Source organism: Primulina tabacum, chromosome 10 (genome assembly GCF_025594145.1).
Source record: "Primulina tabacum isolate GXHZ01 chromosome 10, ASM2559414v2, whole genome shotgun sequence".
Classification (NCBI taxonomy): domain Eukaryota; kingdom Viridiplantae; phylum Streptophyta; class Magnoliopsida; order Lamiales; family Gesneriaceae; genus Primulina; species Primulina tabacum.
This window is the reverse complement of record NC_134559.1, coordinates 33973214-33994363: the sequence shown is the minus strand read 5'-3', so window position 1 is coordinate 33994363 and position 21150 is coordinate 33973214. Positions and strand designations below refer to the sequence as shown.

General features: G+C 36.2%; 1 pseudogene; it reads right to left on the bottom strand.

Moving 5' to 3' along the window:
* LOC142505052 (uncharacterized) overlaps positions 1-7700 on the bottom strand; it is an 80945-nt pseudogene extending 73245 nt beyond the window's left edge.
* Between the last annotated feature and the right edge of the window lie 13450 nt (positions 7701-21150).

Here is a 21150-nt window from a genome sequence, read left to right as displayed (position 1 = left end):
GTTTTGTATTTTTGTGAAGTAATTGATGCGAATGACTTCGGTGTTACGGAACTAAATTAGCGACGGTTTCCAGTTAGCGACGGTTTAGAAAGATAGACCGACCGTCGCTACTTAGCGACGGTTAAATATATCTCGTCGTTAAGTAGCGACGATAATTTCAAAAACTGTCGCTAATTAGCGACGGTCTACCAAATACCGTCGCTAATTAACGACCCTTTATACCAAAATTGTCGCTAATTAGCGACGGTCTAACAAACACAGTCGCTTATTAACGACCCTTTATACCAAAACTGTCGCTAATTAGCGACAGTATTTATATAACTGTCGCTAGTTAGAGACGGTAAATCATAAAACCGTCGCTAAAGATATTATTTTTTTAAAAAAAATAGTTTTTAAATTTTATAATTATTCCTACATATTTTTAAATAATATTCTCAACACATCTAAATATCATATTTCAAATTTGTAAATAATTTATAAAATAATTTAATCTTGCGATAAAATAAACTAACACCAAAATTAAATTCATGATCATAAATTAAAAATTGAAGCTAAAAAATATAATCTAAATCGAAATTAAAACCGTCCGAGAGAAAAAATGGAAGCAGATACGAAGTGGTGTGAAGAATAAGCCGCAGAGGTGTGTATTTATAGGCAATTTGCGACGGAAATTTATAAATCGTCGCTATTAGCGACGGGTTAATAAATATGTTGCTAATTAGCGACGGGTTTTACAACTGTCGCCGATTTATTTAGCGACGGATTGTTTAACCCGTCGCTCTGGGCGACTGTCATAACAAAACCGTTGCTAATTAGCGACAGTTTATAAAACCGTCGTCGATATATGTAGCGATAGTTTATACAACCGTCGCCAATTTATTTAGCGACAGATATTTTAAATTGTCGCTAATAGCGACGGTTTTGACGAGCGACGGTTTACATCTTTTTTTGTTTGTAAGTTTTGTTACTTCACAATTTACATTTAATGACGAAGTAGTAAATTTAAAAGACTTCATTTTTTTGTGTTGTAGTGAAGTAATTAATAGATAACGACTTCACAATTATTGAGTTGTAGTGAAGTAAATTCTTTCTTTAACTTCGACACAATTTTAATATGACAAGTTAATTTGTATTTTATTACTTCATCATTTAAGGAAATTAATTAAAATTGTGGTTCATTTTTTTACTTCGCTAAATATAAATTTAAAATTTTTTTTGAACTTTTCACTTCATCAAAACTACTGTGTCGAAGTAAAAGATTACAAAAAATTAGAACTGAAGCCCGTGTTTTTTAAATTGTGAAGTAAAAAATTATGTTTTACTTCGCTGGTGTAATTACCGAAGTTGATTGATATATACTACTTCATAATTAATACTCGCCGAAGTAACGTGTGGCGAAGTAAAAGCCAACAATTCTACTAGTGCTCGTTTCTATGTTAAATGAACTGTAGAGACAGTTTGAGGAAATGTTGAATGTTGTTGATATTCAAAAAAATTGGATTTCAAGTTTTTCATCAAAGGGTGGTGAAAATGTAAAAATAGTGGGAGGAAATTCGTAAATACAAAAGTCCATATTTTACTTCTTACAAAATATTTTAAAATAGTCGGTAACATTCATTATGTTTCCACATCAGCATATTTATGATTTAATCACGTAATTCATTTATGTTATTAAAACAAGCTAACCAAACACTAATCTTCAAGATTGGCTGGGAAAATTGTTCTAAATTCGGAGAAAATAGCATACACACTAATGTTAGTTTTGCTGACTGATAAAGCATGCAAGATGGTGGGACCATAATATGCAAGAAAAAGTGTAATATACTCGTTTCTATGTTAAATGAACTGTAGAGATAGTTTGAGGAAATGTTGAATGTTGTTGATATTCAAATACACATGCAAGAGTTGCATAGTGCATGAAACTCGCACAATGATGCACACCACGTTCAAGGAACACATGAGTGCACACATGCAAGATGGGGCTCTCGCTCATGAGCATGGTTTAAGTATTATTGGGTCTATTAAGAAGGTGGTGGGCCTGGAATTTGGCATAGCCTGATAAGTCAGAATATGTTTGCTTCACTGCAAGAAGTCTGAACATAAGAAATTATCTGGGCCAGAAATGTTTTGGCAATGATAAGTGAATGTTCAAGTAAACACGATTTTAACAACAAACAAAACAACACAAAACAAAACAAAACAATATAGTCTAAATAAAGCACATTTTTTAGGCTATGATATATTTTTCAAAGAAAGATCCACAAGCTAGTGGGAGAGGGCATATTTGACTCGTCAGACTTAAACATTCTAGAGACATGTGAGTCATGTCTGATAGAAAAAAAGACCAAGGCCCCTTTCTTAGGGAAAGTGGAACGTGCACATGATCAATTAGATTTGATCCATACAGATGTGGCTGGCCCGCTAAGTGTTAGCACGAAATTTGGTCATTCTCCATTCGAGGTTTGGATATGTGTATTTAATGAAATACAAGTCTGAAACCTTTTAAAAATTGAAAATTCAAAACAAAAGTAGAAAAACAGTTAGAAAAGAGTATTAAAACACTACGACAAGATCGATGTGGAGGATACATGAGTACTGAGTTTCAAGAGTACCTTAAAGAGAATGAGATTCTCTCACTGTGGACTCCATCTGCCACACCCCAATTGAATGGTGTGTCAGAACGCCGTAGTCCGATATTGATGGATATGGTCCGATCTATTATGGGATTCACTGAGTTGCCGCCATCCCTTTGGGGATATGCACTTGAAACAGGGGTAAGGTTGTTGAATCAAGTCCATACAAAGGAAGTGGACAAGACGCCATATGAGATATGGATGGGAAGGCTTCCCAACTATTCTTACTTAAGAATATGGGGATGCCCTGCTTACGTGAAGCAATCAGTGAGAGACAAATTGGATAGTAGAGCCAATTTGTGCAACTTTGTAGGATATCCAATGTACTCTATTGGATATTACTTCTGTTATCCCAGTGAAACAAAGCTATTTGTTTCAAGGAATGCCGCCTTCTTAGAGAATGAGTTTCTATTGGAAAGAAAAGACGAGATGATAGAACTCGATGAGATTCAAGAACCTCCTACTACACAACTAGTAGAACTCACACCCCAACATCCAATCACAGAAACACAAGCTCTTAGGAGATCTGAAAGGATCTAAAGGCTGCCTAATAGGTTGAGTCTGCTTCTTGAAGAAGGCCAAGGTGAGCTCATTATTGGATGCGATCCAAGTAATATCAAGGAAGAACTGTTTGATGTCGATTCATCTAAATGTCTTGAAGCCATGTAGTTCGAGATGGACTCCATGTATTCAAACCACGTTTGGTCCTTAGTATATCCACTTGAGGGAATTGTTCCCATAGGATGCAAATATATTTACAAGAGGAAATTTGGAGCGGATAGAAGGTGGTGACCTTCAAAGATAGAATGGTAGTAAAAGGATATACTCAAAGGAAATGTATTGACTATTAGGAAACCTTTTCTCCAGTCACAATGTTCAGGTCCATTAAGATACTGCTAGCCATAGCAGCATGGTATGATTATGAAATATGGCAGATGGATGTGAAAAACAACGTTCTTAATGGGGGTATTAAGGAAGATATTTACATGTCTCAAACTGAAGGATTCGCATCAGTAGGAAGTGAGCATAAACTATGCAAACTTCAAAGATCCATTTATGGACTCAAACAGGCATCAAGGAGCTGAAATCTCAGATTTGACAAAACTACGAAAGAGTTTGATTTTGCCAAAAATCCCAAGGAATGATGTGTATACAAGAAGGTTAGTGGGAGTTCAATGATATTCATAGTGTTTTATGTTGATGACATAGTACTCATTGGGAATGTTGTAGGGATGTTGCAATCAACTAAACTATGGTTTGCTGGTAAGTTCTCTATGAAGGATATGGGTGAAACATTATATGTATTAGGAATACAAATCTATAGGGATAGATAAAAGAGAATGCTAGGGCTCACCTAATACACATATATCGATACCATACTGAGGAGATTTTCTTTGGAGGAGTACAAGAGAGAATATCTCCAAATGTCTCATGGTGTGACTATATCCAAGTTTATGTGCCCTAAGACTGATGAATAGATAGAAACCATGAGCGCATTCCCTATGCGTCTGCCATAGGCAGTATTATGTATGGTATGATATCTACTCGACCTGATATTGAATATGTACTAAGTGTTGAAGGCAGATATCAGTCGAATCCTGGTCCACTACATTGGAAAGCAGTGAAGGACATTCTTAAGTACTTGAGAAGAACTAATAATTTGTTCTTGGTATACGAGAGTGGAGAGCTAAAATTGGAATGCTACACTGATACTAACTTCCAATTATATGTGGATGATTAGAAATCGACCTCTGGATTTGTATTTAAGCTCAATAGTGGTGATGTCTCTTGGAAGAGTTTCAAGCAAGACACCACAGCAGATTCAACCACTGAGGCCGAATACATAGCTGCATCGCCTACAACAAAGAAGGGTGTTTGGATGAGGAATTTCATCCAAAAGTTGGGTGTCATTCCTTAAATAGTTGACCCAGTCCCGGTCTACTGTGACAACACCATCACCGTTGCGCAAGCGAAGGAACCGAGGTCTCATCAGCGATCCAAACATATACTGAGGAACTTCCACATAATCCAGGAGATTATGGGAAGACGAGAAATATCGGTAGAGAGAGTCTTCTCCGCAGATAACCCTGTTGATCCACTAACGAAGCCCCTACCAGGACCCCTATTTGAGAAGCATCACGAAGCAATGGATCTAAGATTTATGGGTAGTTGGCTATAGGACAAGTGGGAGATTGTTAGAGTACGTGCCCGGCAAGCCAACTTGTGGCTCGAGTTTTATTGACTCTAATGTAAAACAATCTTTATTTTAATAATATTCTATGATTTTATTTGATTTATACTTTATATGTATACTCATGCAAGCTGCATGGATAAACTCCTTGAATATACAATAGGTACCATGAGGTCTACATCGCAACGTAATATCATGGAACTTATTAGGAAGTGTACAGTATATTCTAAACAGGTTCCTAGTCGTATCAGCCGCCTAAAACAAGGATGAAGGTCGCTCGAGATTGAGACTAGCATCTGTGATGGAAACGCCATGTTTCATTGGTAAGGGCATGGAGATGTCCATTCACATAGATGGGTGATCATATGATGATACACTGAACAACCCTCCCTCAAACTATCCAAGTGGTTCTCACTTATAGAGTGGAGTAGTCTGAAATTATGGTTGTACACCATTAGTCCTTTGACCCGGGACAATGTAGGAGCTATACGTACTAGCATGCACTTTGATCAGTCTACCAACTTCATTGAGGGTCATCAGGTGGCGAGGTTGGGTGTAGTTTCAAAATACGTAGGAGCAAATGCATTGTAGTCAATGATTCACCGTTCGCCTACGGGTGAAGATATCCTATGTGATCTGATGGGTTAATAGTGCAAGGAGTATTTGGTCAAAGCAAGAAATCTGCTTTAGGAAAATGTGTTTTCCAACTTGCACATACCATGCCACTATTAGTACTCAAAGATAAATCGCATCGTTATCGTAATTCATATGCAACTCTTGATTTACCAATGGTTGCAGATTCGATCGGGATATATGTGATGAAAGGACTGTACTATACGCTAACCATGACTAAAAGTTCTTGTAGGAACTATCAGTGATACGTATGGGATCATGGAACGATGCTACTAGACCATCTTACCATGATCCGATGGGTGCAATCAGAAATGAGTTCTGACATTCTTGTTCAAGGAGTTGATGAAAAGAATGTGGTTAACCAGGGTAAACCGGAATAAGAATAAATGTTATTCTGAATCACATGGAGATGTGAACCCAATGCTAGCTATATCTCTGAACCATTGAGGGTCACACAAGTATCGGATTTTGTGTTCCCATTGAGATTGTCAAATTTCAACGTGTTGGAATTTGGCGACTATAGTTTGATGGAGATCAAACAGAAAGCTTATAAAAGAGTTTATTAGCTGATTCCATAGGATGGAAGAAATGGAAGTTAGCGTCATTGTTAAATAAGAAAGGAATGTGAGATGGCCTGTTTTAGTGAATGAGTTCACTAAAACTGGCAGCTGCCCAATATGGTAAATGAATGTTTTGATCTTCGAAATTATCAATTTTCATTATATGAACAAGATTTGTATCCTCGATATATCGGCCATCTTGGATCGTCGATCATGATTATAATGAGTTCGGAATCATTTTTTTTGTAAATTTGGAATTTACTAATTAAATGATTATGCTAGTAGTGTTGACTACTAACATGCACAAATTCTCATATATGTTCTAATTGAGTCTAGAATTAAATTAACAAAGGTGTTAATTTATGAATTAAATAATGGTTATTTAATTTAATTAATGTACATATATATTTTATATGTTGATATAAAATATGTGTATATGTTATTAATATATCATGTATTAGTAAAAGTTAATAAATACTCTATATATTAATTATATGAGAGTTTAAATATAATAAAATTATTAGAGTCCTTGTTGGAGGAATCGTAATTAGATTATGAGTCTTACTCTATATATACGCAACTAGGGCTCATAATACATACCATATGTTTTGCACACAAAACAACCACAAATCCTCTACTCAATTGAAGAATCAATAATTATTTGTTAATAATTGATTGAGAATCAATTAGCACAAATCCATGATTGTAAATCAAGGAATCTCGTCCAACAAAAGGTTTTTGGGAAAACTAATTTCGGCCATCAAGAGTCTTCCATCGTCGCGCCGCCGTCGCAGGGCCGTCTCCGGATTTTGGAAATTCGAAGGCTACAGTCTCAACGCACAAATCGTTTTGGATATTCTAGTACAAACCAAACGATTGAAAAAATCTTCGATCGTGAACCTGATTAGATGATCAAAAAGGAGAGCCGTTCGTAGGGATTTAAAAGAAGAACTATCTCCGCGTAAAAACCGGAATAGTTTGGAGTCCAAGCGTTAAGAACGCAAAGGCATAATTCCAAACACCCTATGCATGATTTTAAACATACGACGCCCAAGAACAAAAATTTTAAGCTTCCACTGCGTCTTGGGTGCAAGAACACGATGCCCCAACAGAATGTACCTGCATGGGAGTTTTAAGGGTGTCCACGAGGAACATGGCCATATGTTTGATTGAACCAGCAATGGAACCGGCGATCATGAACTACCAGAACTCAAGGCTGTCTGTTGGATCTCGGTTTTCTACACGCCCAAACGCAGCGGAAGTTTTAAAATTTTTTATTTATTTTGACAATCAAAATATATTTTGCTTTGGGCGCTCGTATGATTTTAACAAAAACATTCATAGGGTGTTAGAATTATACCTTTAGTGAATTAAATCACTTGACTCCAACTAATCCGGTATAAACGGATTAGCTCTTGATTAATCCCTACGAACTTTCTTCAAAAGACTCCTTTCTTTTCTTCTAATTAGATCCACGACTGGATTGTTTGATTCTCTTCCAAATTGCACTAGAAATATTGGAAGATATTTAACATAGGAGAAAATTATTTGAGAGACGGCACAAAATTCTTTCTCAAGAGAGGTGGCCGATTTTTGCTTGGAGGATGGAGGCTGATTTTCGAAAACTTATGGTGTGGTAGGTTAGGGTTTTGACTTCTCAATCCCTATATATAATTAACCCATGACCTAATACATAATTAACATTAATGGCCTTGATTTAATTAATTGGGCTAGTCCAACTAATTTAATCAATTTAATCAAGGTCCATAAAACTTTAATTATTTATTATGTTGGAATTGTACTCCTACAAGCCCATTAAACACATTATCCACCATATTTAATTTATTAATTAATAAACTCAACTTTTGAGCTTAATAAATTAAATATATTATAAATTCAACATTTGAATTTATTATTTAAATTATAAATTCAACTACTTGAATTTTCATCACCTCCAAAATTTAATTTTTAATAAACCCAACTTTTGAGTTTAATAAATTAAATTATCAAATTTCATAAATTCAAATTCTTGAATTTACTATCTCATAAATTCAACTTCTTGAATTTATTTTCTCAAAATTTAATTATCATAAATTCAACTCTTTGAATTTACTATATCATAATATAAATTCAACTCCTTGAATTTATTCTCTCAACGGGAACAAACAATCCAGTACTTGTGTGACCCTCAATGGTTCAGGGATACAGCTAGCCGTGGGTTCACAACTCCTTGTGATTCAGGACATAATCCTTTATTCGGGCTTACCCTAGTTAGCCTCATTCTTTTCATCAACACCTTGATCAAGAATGTCAGAACTCATTTCTGATTGCACCCATCGGATCATGGTAAGAGCGTCTAGTAGCATCGCCCCATGATCCCCCAGGTATCATTGATAGTGTCTGCAAGAACCAGTCGATGATGATTAACGTACAGTACGGTCCTTTCATCTCATATATCCCGATCGAATCTGCAACCATTGGTTTATCGAGGGTTGCATATTAATTCGATAACTATGTGATAACTATAATAGTTGCATCGCGTGTACGATTTTTGAGAACTCTTTCTCTAACGTATATCTCATACTCTGGCCAAAGATTCCATGCACTATTATTTCATGAGATCACATAGGATATCGACACCCGTAGGTGAGCGGTGAATCCCCGACTACAATGCACTGGCTCCTATATGTGTCGCAACTGTACCCAACCTCGCCACCTGATGTCTCTCCTGGAGCCGGTAAACGAGTCAAAGCACAGCCCTAGCATATAGAGCCTCAGTGTTGTCCCGGGTCGTAAGGACTAATGGTGTACAATCATAACCACGGACTTATCCTCTCGATGAATGATAACCACTTGGAAAGTCCGAGGGAGGGTTGTTCGGTATAATCATCATATAACTACCCATCTGCATGTTTGGACATCTCTATGCCCTTACCAAGAAACGCAGTACACAACATCACAGATGCTAGTCTCGATCTCAACCGGCCTTTATCCCTGTTTTAGGCGGCTGAATCGACTAGGAATGAATTTAGAATATGCTGGGTTTACAAATGAGTTTCAACATCGAATTACGATTCATTTGTATTAAAGCATAATCAATGACTTTATCTATGCTGTTTGCATGTGTATACAGATAAAGTATAACAAGACCATAAAAAGTTAAATTATATTAAAATAAAGATTGCTTATTTCACTTGAGTTAATAAATTCCCTAACCAACCATTGGCTTGCAGGGCATCTACTCTAACAATCTCCCACTTGCCCTATAACCAACTACCCTTAATCCCATTGCTTCGCGATGCTTTTCAAACAATGGTCCTGGCAAGGGCTTTGTAAGTGGATCAGCAACATTATCTGCAGAGGGGACTCTTTCAACTGATATGTCTCCTCTTCCCACTATCTCCCGTATGATGTGGAACTTCCTCAGTACATGTTTGGATCGCTGATGAGACATTGGTTCCTTTGCTTGCACAACGACACAAGTGTTGATTCAGTCCCGTGTTGTTCCAGTACGACGGGACTGGATCAACTCCATTAGGAATAACGCCCAACTCTTGGACAAAATTCCTCATCCAAACTACCCCTTTAAATGCATCAGATGCAGCAATATATTCAGCTTCAGTGGTTGAATCCGCAACGGTGTCTTACTTGGAACCTTTCCAAGAGACAGCTGCACCATTAAGAATGAATACAAAGCCAGAGGTCGATTTCGAATCATCTACGTCACATTGGAAGCTAGAATCAGTGTAGCCTTCCAATTTCAATTCTCCACCCCATAGACCATGAACAAGTTCTTAGTCCTTCTCAAGTACTTAAGAATATCTTTCACGGCCTTCCAATACATTGGACCAGGGTTTGCCTGATATCTGCTTGTAACACTCAGAGCGTAAGCAACATCAGGACGTGTCGATATCATACCATACATGATACTACAAAAAGCTGACGCATATGGAATACATGTCATCATCTCTATCTCTTCATCTGTTTTGGGACACATAGCTTTAGATAGAGTAACACCATGACACATTTGTAAGTATCCTCTCTTGGACTCTTCCATAGTGAATCGCTTCAGAATGGTATCGATATAAGTGACTTGGGTGAGTCCTAGCATCCTTTTTGATCTATCTCTATAGATTTGTATTCCCAATACATAGGATGCTTCACACACTCCCACTAACTTTCTTGTACACGCACGGTTCCTCAGGATTCTTAGCAAAACCAAACTCTTTGATAGTGCTATCAAATCTGAGGTTCCAACTCCTTGATGCCTGCTTGAGACCATGTATTGATCTCTGAAGTTTGCATACCTTATGCTCACTTCCTACTGATGTGTATCCCTCAGGTTAAGACATATAAATTTCTTCTTTGATGTCTCCAATGAGGAATGCAGTCTTTACATCCATTTGTCATATCTCATAGTCATACCATGATGCTATGGCTAGTAGTAATCTAATGGACTTAAAGATAGCAACTGGTGAAAAATTTCCTCATAGTCAACTCTTTGCCTTTGAGTATAATCTTTTGCAACCAGTCTTGCTTTGAAGGTCACTACCTTCCCATTCTCCCCAAGCTTTCTTTTGTAGATTCATTTGCACCCTATAGGAACGATTCCCTCAGGTTGATCCACCAATGTCCAGACTTGGTTTGAATATAGAGAGTCCATTTTCGACTGCATGGTTTCAAGCCATTTGGTTGAATCAGTATCAGATATTGCTTCTTTAAAGTTCATTGGATCATATCCAACACAAGACTCATCATGATCTTGTTCATGAAGAAGAGTATGTCTTGCAGGTGGTCTAATAACCCTATCAGACCTCCTAGGAGATTGTACTTCAAATACTGGTTCTTGGAAATGGGTTAAACTTCTACAGTTGAGGGAGTATTTTGAATTTCTTCAAGTTCCATCATCTTGCCTTTTCTATCTAATAGAAATTCCTTTTCCAAAAAGGTGGCATTTCTTGAAACAAACAATTTTGCTTCATTGGGACGATAGAAATAATACCCAACAGAATTCTTTGGATATTCTACAAAGTAGCACAAAGTGGATCTACTATCCAATTTGTCTCCCACTGTCTGCTTCACGTAAGCAGGACATCCCCATATTCTCTGGTAAGAATATTTGGGAGTTTTTCCCATCCATATCTCATATGGTGTTTTATCAACTGCTTTAGCGTAGACATTATTCAACAACATTGCCGTAGTTTCAAGCGCAAAGCCCCAAAACGATGTAGGCAATTCAGTGAATCCCAACATGGATCGAACCATGTCCAACAAGGTTCGCTTACGACGTTCAGAAACACCATTCAATTGTGGTGTTGCTGGTGGAGTCCACTGTGAGAAAATCCCATTCTCTTTTAGATAACCCAAAAATTCAGCACTTAAGTATTCTCCACCTCGATCAGATCGAAGTGCTTTAATACTTTTTTCTAGCGGATTTTCTACTTCAGATCTGAATTCTTTGAACTTTTCAAATGCTTCAGATTTGTATTTCATCAAATAAACGTACCCATACCTTGAATGGTCATCAGTAAAGGTAATGAAGTAGGATTGCCCATATTCTGTGCTAACACTTAGCGGGCCACAAATGTCTGTGTTGATCAAATCCAGTACACCATGCGCACGTTCCACGTTTCCATCGAATGGAGTCTTGGTCATTTTTTCTTTTAGACAGAACTCACAAGTAAGTAGAGAATTTATGTTTGACAAGTCAAACATGTCTTCTCCCACTAGTTTGTGCATCCTTCTTTGGGAAATATGACATATTCTAACGGGCCATATTTGTGTGGGATTTGGATCATCTAACATTCTTTGTTTGTTGTTGAAATCATGTTTACTTGGACATTCACTTATCATTTCCAGAACATTTCTGGCACATATAATTTCTTATGTCCGGACTTCTTTCAGTGAAATAAATATGTTCTAACTTATCGGGCTTTGTAGGCCTTTTAAGTGTCTTTCAGAGTTTGCCTCTTATTGGGTTTTTCTTGTGAGAGGCAGAACATTTCTTTCCCTTACATTGCGGGCCACTTTTGTTCCTGACAACAAGCCCAACTAAGAAACAAAATTTTCCTATTTTATGATGACTTCATAAGTCATAAGCATGTTGAATAGCTCTTCAAGGCTATCATCAATCTTATTCAAAATGAAGTTCAACATAAACCTGTCAAATGAGAAAGAGAATGACAACAAATTGATGTCATGAAGTAACTTGTTAGGAATCACATATTCCAGGCCCATCACATTCTCAATAAGCCCAATTATATGTACACCACGCTCATGGGCCAAAGCCCTGTCTTGCATGCGTGTATTCATGAGCTCCTCGAAAGTGATGTGCATAATTTCATGCACCATGTAACTCTTGCACGTGCATTCGAATATCAGCAGCATTCAAAATTTTCTCAAACTGTCCCTACAGTTCATTTGACATAGAAGCAAGCACATTACACTTTAGCTTGCACACTATGGTCCCACCATCTTGCATGCATTGTCAGTTCAACAAGACTGACATTAGTGTGTATGTCATTTTCTCCGAATTTAGAACAAATTTTCCAACCAGTCTTGAAAATTAGATTCGGTTAGCTTGTTAATAACAAAAATGAATTACGTGACGAAATCGAAAATATACTGATATGGAAACATAATAATGGTTGCTGATTATTTTAAAATAATTTTAAGATATAAAATATGGATTTTTTATTTTATAAATCTTCCTCCCACTATTTTGAAATTTTAACCACCCTCTGATGAAAAAGGAAAATCGTATTTTCTTAGTGGGCGCGTAGAGTTCAATTAGCCAATTATAATTCCGAATAATATCAGCCAATTATAATTTCTAAAAAGTAGAATCCAATTGCATCACTATGCAACCTCCGCGTGTTTTGCCTCACGTTTAATAAGGACCCAATAATATGACGGCGTTTATTTTCGCGTGTCAAACCGACCCATCAATATTGAATTGTAGTAGACGGTCGCCATGAGTTCCCCCAATAATATGAGCCGAAGTCATGGGAGTTCCACTCAATTCACATCATATGTCCGGTGGAAGTCACAGCTTTCCGGCGTCCAGGCCTCCCCAATAATATGAGCCAGACACTGTCCGCGGGTAGCGATCAACATGCAATCACGGTTGATGGAAGGCAAGGAAAAATTAAACTCTTTTAATTTTTACTTTTACGGTTTGATATGAATTTTGAATCATATTCAAAATGAGGGATTTTAATTTTAAAATTGTCTCATCATTTTAATTTAAAATCGCTGTGCCACGAGTTTGTATGTTTGCCGGATCCATGCAACAATATTATCTAATAATATACATACATGCATACTACTATATATCACATATATCATAATATGACATTCAACAATAAATAAGAATGATCGATCGCCAACACTATTAGATCCATGTGAGCCAAACATGGATCCAGATCCAAAACCTAGGTGAATGCAGGGATGCAAATGCAATTATTACACGAGCTTCGAATATTTTACATGTCTTCATCTCGTTCATCGGGCCCACCATCTTCCAGTCTTGATCTTCCACTATTTCTAATAATTACATTTAAATAGCCATGGCACATAAAGGATACATCTCATGGGGTGGGAACGGGCCATAAACCTGGCTCACTTTAATAATATCAAATATTAAAAAAAAAACGAATAAAACAGTAAAATATCCTAACATACACCTAACACATTGGTCAAGGTTCTCGATCATCCTTCATGCATTTAATATCAAATATTAACATCAATTTAATTAAACAATTTAATTAATTGATAAATCATTTATCTAATAATTTTATCAGTAACCACCACAATAATTAAAGAATTTAATAAATTAAATAAACTTCTTTATTTAATTTCCAATTAAATCAATAATAATTGATTTCTTGTAAAACTCATTTTACCATAAATAATTAAAATCACATTCTAATTATTTATTTTACAAGAAAATTATTAATTTTCTAAAAATCAATCTTTCAAAATAAAAATTGAACCAATTTTTCAAAAATATCAATTTTACCCAAAAATTTTAAAATTCAAAAAATTGCACCCTAGGCCCAAACAATTCAGGCCCAACATCAAGTACGGTTCCCGAGACGACCCCAGACAGCCACCCTCGCTGCCTGCCTGTTGCCCGAACGTTTCGGGCAGCGGCAGCGGCCCTGTGCGCGCAAATCGCGCACAGGCGCGCCCTGGCGCGCCGACGCCGCGTGCGCGCAGGCGTCTGGCGCCTGCACGCCTGCGCGCACCGCGCGCTGCCGTTAGCGGCCCTGCGCGCACGGACTGCCCGGAACAGTTCCGGGCAGATTTAAAATTTTTTTTTTGTTTTTTGAAAAAATTAATTTTTCATGGTGTTACAATTTTCTGAAAAATTTTCTTGTGTGGTTAGAAATAAATTATTCAATATCAAACCATACGATTTAGAAAAATCTTGGCTCTGATACCACTGTTGGATCTCGGTTTTCTACACGCCCAAACGCAGCGGAAATTTTAAAATTTTTATTTATTTTGACAATCAAAATATATTTTGCTCTGGCCGCTCGTATGATTTTAACAAAAACATTCATAGGGTGTTAGAATTATACCTTTAGTGAATTAAATCACTTGACTCCAACTAATCCGGTATAAACGGATTAGCTCTTGTTGAATCCCTACGAACTTTCTTCAAAAGAATCCTTTCTATTCTTCTAATTGGGTCCGCGACTGGATTGTTTGATCCTCTTCCAAATTGCACTAGAAATATTGGAAGATATTTAACGTAGGAGAAAATTATTTGAGAGACGGCTCAAAATTCTTTCTCAAGAGAGGTGGCCGATTTTTGCTTGGAGGATGGAGGCTGATTTTCGAAAACTTATGGTGTGGTAGTTTAGGGTTTTGACTTCTCGATCCCTATATATAATTAACCCATGACCTAATACATAATTAACATTAATGGCCTTGATTTAATTAATTGGGCTAGTCCAACTAATTTAATTAATTTAATCAAGGTCCATTAAAACTTTAATTATTTATTATGTTGGAATTGTACTCCTACAAGCCCATTAAACACATTATCCACCATATTTAATTTATTAATTAATAAACTCAACTTTTGAGCTTAATAAATTAAATATATTATAAATTCAACATTTGAATTTATTATTTAAATTATAAATTCAACTACTTGAATTTTCATCACCTCCAAAATTTAATTTTTAATAAACCCAACTTTTGAGTTTAATAAATTAAATTATCAAATTTCATAAATTCAACTTCTTGAATTTACTATCTCATAAATTCAACTTCTTGAATTTATTTTCTCAAAATTTAATTATCATAAATTCAACTCTTTGAATTTACTATATCATAATATAAATTCAACTCCTTGAATTTATTCTCTCAACGGGAACAAACAATCCAGTACTTGTGTGACCCTCAATGGTTCAAGGATACAGCTAGCCGTGGGTTCACAACTCCTTGTGATTCAGGACATAATCCTTTATTCGGGCTTACCCTAGTTAGCCCCATTCTTTTCATCAACACCTTGATCAAGAATGTCAGAACTCATTTATGATTGCACCCATCGGATCATGGTAAGAGCGTCTAGTAGCATCGCCCCATGATCCCCCAGGTATCACTGATAGTGTCTGCAAGAACCAGTCGATTATGATTAACGTACAGTACGGTCCTTTCATCTCATATATCACGATCGAATCTGCAACCATTGGTTCATCGAGGGTTGCATATTAATTCGATAACTATGTGATAACTATAATAGTGGCATCGCCTGTACTATTTTTGAGAACTCCTTCTCTAACGTACATCTCATACTCTGACCAGAGATTCCATGCACTATTATTTCATCAGATCACATAGGATATCCACACCCATAGGTGAGCGATGAATCCCCGACTACAATGCACTGGCTCCTATATGTGTCGCAACTGTACCCAACCTCGCCACCTGATGAATCTCCTGGAGCCGGTAAACGAGTCAAAGCACAGCCCTAGCATATAGAGCCTCAGTGTTGTCCCGGGTCGTAAGGACTAATGGTGTACAATCATAACCACGGACTTATCCTCTCGATGAATGATAACCACTTGGAAAGTCCGAGGGAGGGTTGTTCAGGTATAATCATCGTATGACTACCCATCTGCATGTTTGGACATCTCTATGCCCTTACCAAGAAACGCAGTACACAACATCACAGATGCTAGTCTCGAGCTCGAGCGGCCTTTATCCCTGTTTTAGGCGGCTGAATCGACTAGGAAAGAATTTAGAATATGCAGTGTTTACAAATGAGTTTCAACATCGAATTACAATTCATTTGTATTAAAGCATAATCAAGGACTTTATCTATGCTATTTGCATGGGTATACAGATAAAGTATAACAAGACCATAAAAAGTTAAATTATATTAAAATAAAGATTGCTTATTTCATTTGAGTCAATAAATTCCCTAGCCAACCGTTGGCTTGCAGGGCATCTACTATAACACTGTCGTGTATTGGTGGGGAGACCAAGACTTCATTTCGGTAGAGTTATGAGTTCTCAGGAAAACTGGGGTCGATTTCGCCGCGGTGGTGGTGGTGGCTACCATGGTGTCTGGAGGTGGTGGGAATGTTGAAGAATTGTGGACGTGTGGTACGGGTTTAAAAAGGTTGGCTGGTTTTGAATCCCTTGATCCCCTCCGGATATAATTAAAATCATAATTTCATCCTCTCTCACACAATCACTCTGAATGCTTACATTTAAGTCTAATAGTCCTATTTACCTTATCATTATTCATTAGTTGATAGAGTCCTATTTGGAAAAGAATGGAAATCCCTAGCTCTTGGCCTACTCTCACTTTCTTTCACTGGATCTTCTCAAAAAGGAAAAATACAACAGAGAACCACTTTAAGAACTTGTATTAATAGAAGAAAAGATATATTAGGATTTCACAAAAGATAATTTAAAATTTTGAATTTGATTTTTTTAAAATATGAATTTTACATAGCAAAATCCTCGTTCCTCCCAAACCAAGCAAATTTTTTTATCTATAGAAGATGCATATATGGTGATAAGTTTTAATCCATTATATTGAACCGCAACTATAAGGGAAAACCGTGGAATCTAGCTAGCGATAGAGACAACATTAAAGTTGATTGCATGGTAAGTTGCAAGAACGTAACAAGATATTTTTGGGTATATCAAGAAATGGTATCGGATTAAAAATTTCAAATTTAATAATAAATTTTATCACATTCCGTCCATCGACTACAAAATTGAGAAAATCCATCAACCACCATCACAAATTTTCTCCTCTCATTCCATTGATCAGAAAAGAAGAATAATAGTATTGCATGCAATAATTCCTTAAGATATATATCTTGGGAAAAAAAAGGAGCAAATGCATCTACATACTAAATTTCCAAAAATTTATTCTACATTAATAGCTAGGATCTTATAAACCTAAAAAAAAATTTATTGTGTTTGAATGATTATATAAAATACAAGATATTGCCTCGAATTTAACCCGTGATTTAGTGATTCTAGCGATCCTTGAAAAGACTCTTCAACCATTTCATCATATTCTTTAGTTTGAATTTATATAGATCAAGAGATTAATTTAAAGCAAAATTTTTTAAGTCTTTGAATAAATTCATTTGAAGTTCACTATATGCACTTATAATTGACAAAATAAAGCTTATATCACACATATTAAAATCTACCTAAAAAAATGATCTCTAGGTGTTGAATTTGTCTACCTATTGCATGTCATTCATTTATTTCATACATGGTTTAAAATTTATGCAGTACTCAATTATATTTTCTATTAAGATATCAGTTTTATTGCTGCATGCACAAGTGGAAAGATGTGATCGTAATGCATAAATTCCTGGAGCTTTTAAATTTTGACTAATATATCATGGTGTTCAATTTCTAATTTAAGAAACTATATGACAATTTGGGAATAAATATTGTCATACAAGAAATAGCACAACTTTTTTAACATTAGAAGAGATATGCATGAAACGTAACTCACTCTTGATTTTAATTATTTAAACACATACGATCGAGTTGTGCAGATGGTTGAATTCGTACGTTATTTTTATTATTTAACCTTTAAAGTGAATTTAAGAAGAGACAGACGAATTGAGACTCGTAACATGTCAGATTTGCGCACTTTTCGGCACGCAAGATTTCCATGTCAAACACTTAGTGAACATAAATGTATATTAAATTGAGATCAAATTAAATCATATGAGTTTTTTTTATATGTATAAAATATCCCTTTAAAATTTTTAAGAATTTTCTTAATCATATCAAATATTAAGTTGCCCAAGGCTTTCTCAGAAAATTTCCAGCCCTAAAATATGCAAGTAATAATCACATTAACGGAAAATTGATCGATTGAAAGCTTAGTATTGAGGCTCAATTCTGTTGGATCTGAGTTTTCTACACGCCCAAACGCAGCGAAAGTTTTAAAAATTTTTATTTATTTTGACAATCAAAATATGTTTTGCTTTAGGCGCTCGTATGATTTTAACAAAATCATTCACAGGGTGTTAGAATTATACCTTTAGTGAATTAAATCACTTGGCTCCAACTAATCCGTTATAGGCGGATCTAGCTCTTGATGAATCCCTACAAACTATCTTCAAAAACTCTTTCCTTCAATCCTTCTAATTAGATCTACGACTAGAAGATTTTTTCCTCTTCTAATTTGTACTAGAAAAGTTAGAAGAGATTTTTCGTTGAGATCGAAAATTCGAGAGGCGGGTCAATCTCCTTTTGCAAAGCGGGTGGCCGAAATATTGTGGAGAGAAGGAGGAGGTTTTTTTTTTCGAAAATGATGGTGTGTTATGGAGGCTAGGGTTTAATTCTCCGACTTAAATAAAGTTTCCATAACCTAATTACCATAAAATAATACATGGGCCTGTTAAATAACATTAATGAGCTTGATTAATTAATTGGACTAGTCCAACTAGTTTAATTAATCAAAGTTCATTAAAACTTTAATTATTTAGTATGTTGGATTGTACTCCTACAAGCCCATTAAACACACTTCCCATTATATTTAATTTATTATTTAATAAACTCAATTTTTGAGCTTAATAAATTAAATCTTTTATAAATTCAACATTTGAATTTATTATTAAAATTACAAATTCAACTCCTTGAATTTTATCACCTCTAAAATTTAATATTTAATAAACCCAACTTTTGAGTTTAATAAATTAAATTCTCAAACTTTATAAATTCAACCCTTTGAATTTATTCTCTCCAAATTTCATAAATTCAACTTCTTGAATTTACTATCTCATAAGTTCAACTCCTTGAATTTATTTTTTCAAAATTTAATTATCATAAATTCAACTCCTTGAGATTACTATAATAATATATAAATTCAACTCCTTGAATTTACTATAATAATATATAAATTCAACTACTTGAATTTATTTTCTCAACGGGAACAAATGATCCAGTACTTGTGTGACCCGCAATAGTTCAGGGATACAGCTAGCCGTGGGTTAACAATTATTTGTGATTCAGAATAATATTTATTCTTATTCGGGCTTACCCTAGTTAGCCCCATTCTTTTCATCAACACCTTGATTAAGAATGTCAGAACTCATTTCTGATTGCACCATCGGATCATGGTGAGAGCGTCTAGTAGTATCGCCCCATGATCCCCTATGTATCACTGATAGTGCCTACAAGAACCAGTCGATTATGATTAACGTACAGTACGGTCCCTTCATCTCATTTATCCCGATCGAATCTGCAACCATTGGTTCATCGAGGGTTGCATAATAATTCGATAACTATGTGATAACTATAAATAGTGGCATCGCATGTACGATTGGAGAACTCCTTCTCTAACGTACATCTCATACTCTGGCCAGAGATTCCACGCACTATATTTTCATCATATCACATAGGATATCCACACCCACAGGTGAGCGGTGAATCCCTAACTACAATGCACTGGCTCCTATATGTGTCGCAACTGTACCCAACCTCGCCACCTGATGACTCTCCTGGAGCCAGTAAACGAGTCAAAGCACAGCCCTAGCATATAGAGCCTTAGTGTTGTCCCGGGTCGTAAGGATTAATGGTGTACAATCATAACCACGGACTTATCCTCTCGATGAATGATAACCACTTGGAAAGTTTGAGGGAGGGTTGTTCGGTATAATCATCATATGACTACCCATCTACATGTTTGGACATCTCTATGCCCTTATCAAGAAACGCAGTACACAACATCACAGATGCTAGTCTCGAGCTCAAGCGACCTTTACCCATGTTTTAGGCGGCTGAATCGACTAGGAACGAATTTAGATCATACAGTGTTTACAAATGAGTTTCAATATCGAATTACGATTCATTTGTAATAAATTATAATCAAGGACTTTATCTATGCTGATTGCATGGGTATACAGATAAAGTAAAACTAGACCATGAAAAGTTAAATTATATTAAAATAAAGATTTTTTATTACACTTGAGTCAATAAGTTCCCTAGCCAACCGTTGGCTTGCAGGGCATCAACTCTACAATCTCCCACTTGCCCTAGAGCCAACTACCCATAACTTTAATCTTATTGCTTCGCGATGCTTCTCAAACAATGGTCCTGGCAAGGGCTATGTAAGTGGATCAGCAAAATTATCTGCAGAGGAGACTCTTTCGACTGATATGTCTCATCTTCCCACAATCTCCCGTATGATGTGGAACTTCCTCAGTACATGTTTGGATCGCTGATGAGACCTTGGTTTCTTTGCTTGTGCAATGGCACCATTGTTGTCCCAATACAACGGGACTGGATCAACTCCATTAGGAATAACGCCCAACTCTTGGACAAAACTCCTCATCCAAACTACCTCTTTTGTTGCAGCAGATGCAAGAATGTATTCAACTTCAGTGGTGGAATCCGTAACGGTGTCTTGCTTGGAACTTTTCCAAGAGACAGCCGCACCATTAAGCATGAATACAAAGCCAGAGGTCGATTTCGAATCATCTACGTCACATTGGAAGCTAGAATCAGTGTAGCCTTCCAATTTCAATTCTCCACCCCCATAGACCATGAACAAGTTCTTAGTTCTTCTCAAGTACTTTAGAATATCTTTCACGGCCTTCCAATGTAGTGGACTAGGGTTCGCCTGATA